Genomic DNA, 7,481 nt, shown 5'->3' with positions numbered 1-7,481 from the left:
AAATGATTATTGAGCAACAGGAGCTTAGAGGGTCAGTTTCCTTCAGGGCGGCTGTGTGTCTCAGTGCTGACCTGCTGGGCTGCTGGGAGAGAGAACAGCTTTATCTAGTCCCATCAGCAGCACGGTGAATATGAGCCTGTTGAAGTTTGGCCTTGTAAATAGTGTTGGCGGTTTGGTGCCACGCCGATCCCCGCGCGGATCCCCACCAGCTTGAACACGATCCACCGCCCAGACCGGGCCCACGGGATAAAATTACAGCTGATTGACATGCCTTGGCCCCGGTCCCAGGGCCACAGCAGGAACTCTGGGATACCTGGACAGGTGAGGCCAATCACCATCAAATGTCATGCAAGTTAGGCAGGTAAACCTCAGATTAAACAACTCACCGCAAACAACACAACATTTTATATGAAGTTTATTACACAAATACATACTGTAGTTGAAGAGTGACTAAATCAACAAATCCAAGTGAATTAAACTGCGATATAACCTAACATAAACATGTCAGCTAAACATTGTGAGGAGGTCTTTGTCCCTTTATAAGTATTAGAATTGATAACCACACTAAATAAAGTATAGGAGTATAAAACCCCTTTCTTCACTCTCTCTTTACAACCTGGCCTGTAGCTCATTAGATGGAGTGGGCTGTAGTTAACCTAGCCACCCCCGACGCCCCGATAACGTGAGTTTATCTGAGCCGTCGATCAGGCAATTAGTCGTGGTGGAACAACAGAACCCAGTAAAGCCAAGCGGCGGTCCTACCATCGAACAATAGCACCGTCAACTGGGAGTGCTTGATTAGAAGGCTGTATGGGTATGCATAGGCCTTATTTATCACTAATTAGGAAGTGGCCCTGATCAACGTTAATGGAATGACCACTCCTTTGTGTTGATGTATTGATGTAGGACCTAGGCCTAGTGCAGGTCCAAGTAGACCCTAAGTCCTCTGTCAGTTGGTCCAACCTTTTAGTTCTTAATCACAGGAGGCTGCTGAAGGGAGGACGGCTCATAATAATGTCCGGAACGGAGCGAATGGAATGACATCAACCCTATGGAAACCATGTGTTTGATGTATTTGATACCATTCCACTGATTCCACTCCAGTCATTACCACGAGCTTGTCCTCCCCAGTTAAGGAACCACCAACCTCCTGTGGTCCTAATTTATATCTAGAAGGTAAATGTACTAAATTAACTTTCTTTAATCTTCTTAGGAATTAACATTGGAGTGGAAAACTGCAAAATTGCGCAGTAGAACAAAACAAGATAAACAGAAGCAGAATTAATTATTTTATTGATAGCGTTGTGTGGAATGTGACTCTTCTGGCTGTCTGTGTTAGTCAGGAAGTCACAGGGGAGTACCGGGAGGCTTTATGTTTTATCACCAACATACATTATTGTCAGGCTGTGTGTTAGGAGCACTGCGATGAGAGGAAAGTGAGGCGTTGTTTTATCACCAGCGAACACACACATTATTGTCAGGTTGTGTGTTAGTAGCACTGTGATGAGGTGTTGTTTTATCACCAGCGAACACACACATTATTGTCAGGCTGTGTGTTAGTAGCACCGTGATGAGAGGAAAGTGAGGCGTTGTTTTATCACCAGCGAACACACACATTATTGTCAGGCTGTGTGTTAGCAGCACCGTGATGAGGCGTAGTTTTATCACAGCGAACACACACATTATTGTCAGGCTGTGTGTTAGTAGCCCCGTAATGAGAGGAAAGTGAGGCGTTGGTTTATCACAAGCGAACACACACATTATTGTCAGGCTGTGTGTTAGTAGCACTGTGATGAGGTGTTGTTTTATCACCAGCGAACACACACATTATTGTCAGGCTGTGTGTTAGTAGCACCGTGATGAGAGGAAAGTGAGGCGTTGGTTTATCACAAGCGAACACACACATTATTGTCAGGCTGTGTGTTAGTAGCACCGTGATGAGAGGAAAGTGAGGCGTTTGTTTATCACAAGCGAACACACACATTATTGTCAGGCTGTGTGTTAGTAGCACAGTGATGAGAGGAAAGTGAGGCGTTGTTTTATCACCAGCGAACACACACATTATTGTCAGGCTGTGTGTTAGTAGCACCGTGATGAGAGGAAAGTGAGGCGTTGGTTTATCACAAGCGAACACACACATTATTGTCAGGCTGTGTGTTAGTAGCACCGTGATGAGAGGAAAGTGAGGCGTTGTTTTATCACCAGCGAACACACATATTATTGTCAGGCTGTGTGTTAGTAGCACTGTGATGAGGTGTTGTTTCATCACCAGCGAACACACACATTATTGTCAGGCTGTGTGTTAGTAGCACTGTGATGAGGCGTTGTTTTATCACCAGCGAACACACACATTATTGTCAGGCTGTGTGTTAGTAGCACTGTGATGAGGTGTTGTTTTATCACCAGCGAACACACACATTATTGTCAGGCTGTGTGTTAGTAGCACCGTGATGAGGCGTAGTTTTATCACCAGCGAACACACACATTATTGTCAGGCTGTGTGTTAGTAGCACTGTGATGAGGTGTTGTTTTATCACCAGCGAACACACACATTATTGTCAGGCTGTGTGTTAGTAGCACCGTGATGAGGCGTAGTTTTATCATCACAGCGAACACACACATTATTGTCAGGCTGTGTGTTAGTAGCACCATGATGAGGCGTAGTTTTATCACCAGCGAACACACACATTATTGTCAGGCTGTGTGTTAGTAGCACCGTGATGAGAGGAAAGTGAGGCGTTGTTTTATCACCAGCGAACACACATTATTGTCAGGCTGTGTGTTAGTAGCACTGTGATGAGGTGTTGTTTCATCACCAGCGAACACACACATTATTGTCAGGCTGTGTGTTAGTAGCACCGTGATGAGAGGAAAGTGAGGCGTTGTTTTATCACCAGCGAACACACACATTATTGTCAGGCTGTGTGTTAGTAGCACTGTGATGAGGTGTTGTTTTATCACCAGCGAACACACACATTATTGTCAGGCTGTGTGTTAGTAGCACCGTGATGAGAGGAAAGTGAGGCGTTGTTTTATCACCAGCGAACACACACATTATTGTCAGGCTGTGTGTTAGTAGCACCGTGATGAGAGGAAAGTGAGGCGTTGTTTTATCACCAGCGAACACACACATTATTGTCAGGCTGTGTGTTAGTAGCACCGTGATGAGAGGAAAGTGAGGCGTTGTTTTATCACCAGCGAACACACACATTATTGTCAGGCTGTGTGTTAGTAGCACTGTGATGAGGTGTTGTTTTATCACCAGCGAACACACACATTATTGTCAGGCTGTGTGTTAGTAGCACTGTGATGAGGCGTAGTTTTATCACCAGCGAACACACACATTATTGTCAGGCTGTGTGTTAGTAGCACTGTGATGAGGTGTTGTTTTATCACCAGCGAACACACACATTATTGTCAGGCTGTGTGTTAGTAGCACCGTGATGAGAGGAAAGTGAGGCGTTGTTTTATCACCAGCGAACACACACATTATTGTCAGGCTGTGTGTTAGTAGCACCGTGATGAGGCGTAGTTTTATCACCAGCGAACACACACATTATTGTCAGGCTGTGTGTTAGTAGCACTGTGATGAGGTGTTGTTTCATCACCAGCGAACACACACATTATTGTCAGACTGTGTGTTAGTAGCACCGTGATAAGAGGAAAGTGAGGCGTTGTTTTATCACCAACGAACACACACATTATTGTCAGGCTGTGTGTTAGTAGCACCGTGATGAGAGGAAAGTGAGGCGTAGTTTTATCACCAGCGAACACACACATTATTGTCAGGCTGTGTGTTAGTAGCACCGTGATGAGAGGAAAGTGAGGCGTTGTTTTATCACCAGCGAACACACACATTATTGTCAGGCTGTGTGTTAGTAGCACCGTGATGAGAGGAAAGTGAGGCGTTGTTTTATCACCAGCGAACACACACATTATTGTCAGGCTGTGTGTTAGTAGCACCGTGATGAGAGGAAAGTGAGGCGTTGTTTTATCACCAGCGAACACACACATTATTGTCAGGCTGTGTGTTAGTAGCACTGTGATGAGGTGTTGTTTTATCACCAGCGAACACACACATTATTGTCAGGCTGTGTGTTAGTAGCACCGTGATGAGAGGAAAGTGAGGCGTTGTTTTATCACCAGCGAACACACACATTATTGTCAGGCTGTGTGTTAGTAGCACCGTGATGAGGTGTTGTTTTATCACCAGCGAACACACACATTATTGTCAGGCTGTGTGTTAGTAGCACCGTGATGAGAGGAAAGTGAGGCGTTGTTTTATCACTAGCGAACACACACATTATTGTCAGGCTGTGTGTTAGTAGCACCGTGATGAGAGGAAAGTGAGGCGTTGTTTTATCACCAGCGAACACACACATTATTGTCAGGCTGTGTGTTAGTAGCACCGTGATGAGAGGAAAGTGAGGCGTTGTTTTATCACCAGCGAACACACACATTATTGTCAGGCTGTGTGTTAGTAGCACCGTGATGAGAGGAAAGTGAGGCGTTGTTTTATCACCAGCGAACACACACATTATTGTCAGGCTGTGTGTTAGTAGCACCGTGATGAGAGGAAAGTGAGGCGTTGTTTTATCACCAGCGAACACACACATTATTGTCAGGCTGTGTGTTAGTAGCACTGTGATGAGGTGTTGTTTTATCACCAGCGAACACACACATTATTGTCAGGCTGTGTGTTAGTAGCACCGTGATGAGGCGTAGTTTTATCACCAGCGAACACACACATTATTGTCAGGCTGTGTGTTAGTAGCACTGTGATGAGGTGTTGTTTTATCACCAGCGAACACACACATTATTGTCAGGCTGTGTGTTAGTAGCACCGTGATGAGAGGAAACTGAGGCGTTGTTTTATCACCAGTGAACACACACCTTATTGTCAGGCTGTGTGTTAGTAGCACCGTGATGAGGCGTAGTTTTATCACCAGCGAACACACACATTATTGTCAGGCTGTGTGTTAGTAGCTCTGTGATGAGGTGTTGTTTTATCACCAGCGAACACACACATTATTGTCAGGCTGTGTGTTAGTAGCACCGTGATGAGAGGAAAGTGAGGCGTTGTTTTATCACCAACGAACACACACACATTATTGTCAGGCTGTGTGTTAGCAGCACCGTGATGAGGCGTAGTTTTATCACCAGCGAACACACACATTATTGTCAGGCTGTGTGTTAGTAGCACCGTGATGAGAGGAAAGTGAGGCGTTGTTTTATCACCAGCGAACACACACATTATTGTCAGGCTGTGTGTTAGTAGCACCGTGATGAGAGGAAAGTGAGGCGTTGTTTTATCACCAGCGAACACACACATTATTGTCAGGCTGTGTGTTAGTAGCACCGTGATGAGGCGTAGTTTTATCACCAGCGAACACACACATTATTGTCAGGCTGTGTGTTAGTAGCACTGTGATGAGGTGTTGTTTCATCACCAGCGAACACACACATTATTGTCAGGCTGTGTGTTAGTAGCACCGTGATGAGGCGTAGTTTTATCACCAGCGAACACACACATTATTGTCAGGCTGTGTGTTAGTAGCACCGTGATGAGGCGTAGTTTTATCACCAGCGAACACACACATTATTGTCAGGCTGTGTGTTAGTAGCACTGTGATGAGGTGTTGTTTCATCACCAGCGAACACACACATTATTGTCAGGCTGTGTGTTAGTAGCACTGTGATGAGGTGTTGTTTCATCACCAGCGAACACACACATTATTGTCAGGCTGTGTGTTAGTAGCACTGTGATGAGGTGTTGTTTTATCACCAGCGAACACACACATTATTGTCAGGCTGTGTGTTAGTAGCACCGTGATGAGAGGAAAGTGAGGCATTGTTTTATTGCACCGCTTTAGGAGTGTCTAAAAACCCCCAAGAGGAAGTCAGGAGGGAAACTTTTTCTCGACAGCTTGGAAAATAAACAGTTATCATCAGATTCAAAACAAAGATATTTCTCTTTTTCTCAGATCCAGTGTTGTGTAGAGAGAGAGAGAGAGAGAGAGAGAGAGAGAGAGAGAGAGAGAGAGAGAGAGAGAGAGAGAGAGAGAGAGAGAGAGAGAGAGAGAGAGAGAGAGAGAGAAGCCGGGGGCTGGGAGTTTACCCAGTTAGAGTCACTGCACTATGAAGACGCCAATTGTGGAGTAACACATCAGTCTTGACGTTGGGTGATCTATACGTTTCCACTTCTGTAATGTCTCCAACTCCCTGCCCTGTTTCAATACTTTAGGTGACATCCTGTGTCGTGGTTCTCCTTAGGTACATTTCATGGGTTCTTCACTCAAGAGGGGATAGTGTTACTTCACAGCACATGGGAACTGTTACAGTGCTTTCTCTCTACCCACGGGTTCATCTCAATAGTATGAAATGGATCCCTCTGCTCGTCTCCTTTCCTTCAGGAAGAAAGAAAGAATAAAAGAAAGACAGGTTAGCGTACACTCTCACTTTTTATATTCAACTACAAAAGAGCCGTGTCATCTCTGGGATTGGAGGCCCCACAGAGTTGAGTTGAGGTGAGACAGCCTCACTCTATCCCGCTCTCTCACTCTCCCTCTCCCTCTTCCCTCCCTCCATCTCATCTAGCCCTTCTATTCACCATCCACAGGAGCCAGTTTTAAGCTCTCGACCTATCCACTCTATCATCTTCCCTCTGATCCATATTCTCCTGCAGTCAGATGACATTATGCAGCCAGGGCCCTCTGTCCCTCTCTCCCTTTCTCCCTCTCTCCTACCCCTCTCTCCTGTCCTCTCTCCCTCTCTCCCTCTCTCCTACCCCTCTCTCCTGTCCTCTCTCCCTCTCTCCCTCTCTCCTACCCCTCTCTCCTGTCCTCTCTCCCTCTCTCACTCTCTCCCTCTCTCCCTCTCTCCTACCCCTCTCTCCTGTCCTCTCTCCCTCTCTCTCTTTCTCCCTCACTCCTACCCCTCTCTCCTGTCCTCTGTCCCTCTCTCCCTTTCTCCCCCTCTCCCTCTCTCCTACCCCTCTCTCCTGTCCTCTCTCCCTCTCTCCTACCTCTCTCTCCTGTCCTCTCTCCCTCTCTCCTACCTCTCTCTCCTGCCCTCTCTCCTCTCCCCTGTTCCCCTGCTACAGTCAGGCAGACTCAGGCTGATCCACCCTGCTGTGAGCATCCCATTACACAGACTCTCCTGGCTCTTACTGCCTGTCAAACTAAAAGCTGGGGCTGCTCTGCTCCGAGGTTAAAAGGTACAAAATGATCCGGAGCCAGAGGGGAGCCGACTGTTCAGGGGCTGATTGCTGATCTATCAATTGTGGAGAGAAGAGAAGACGGTCCCTATGATAATGATGCTCGTTTAGCCTGCGATGAAGAGTACATGAGCTGCTCTCTAGTTTGGAGGAGTTTTTATAGCTGTGAAGAGAGAGTCTGTGTGAATCACGTCTGGTCTTGTCTTGGCTGACTTGTCTGTGAGTCTTCTGTCTGTCTGGCTGGCTGTCTGTGAGGGACAGATTG

General features: G+C 46.3%; 1 long non-coding RNA gene across 2 annotated transcripts; it reads left to right on the top strand.

The window, feature by feature from the left end:
• Positions 1–1,798: 1,798 nt before the first annotated feature.
• Positions 1,799–5,660, top strand: LOC127916616 (uncharacterized). Of its 2 annotated transcripts, none has more exons than XR_008095397.1 (3): positions 1,799–1,881; positions 3,756–4,195; positions 4,341–5,660. It is a non-coding gene; the product is annotated as an uncharacterized LOC127916616 (long non-coding RNA). The 2 variants fall into 2 exon arrangements; XR_008095396.1 differs by lacking the exon at positions 1,799–1,881 and adding an exon at positions 2,014–2,115.
• Positions 5,661–7,481: the final 1,821 nt, after the last annotated feature.

This window comes from Oncorhynchus keta, chromosome 37, assembly GCF_023373465.1.
Source record: "Oncorhynchus keta strain PuntledgeMale-10-30-2019 chromosome 37, Oket_V2, whole genome shotgun sequence".
In the NCBI taxonomy this organism is placed as follows: domain Eukaryota; kingdom Metazoa; phylum Chordata; class Actinopteri; order Salmoniformes; family Salmonidae; genus Oncorhynchus; species Oncorhynchus keta.
Note: the sequence above shows the minus strand (reverse complement) of the source record. Positions and strands in the feature narration are given on the sequence as shown.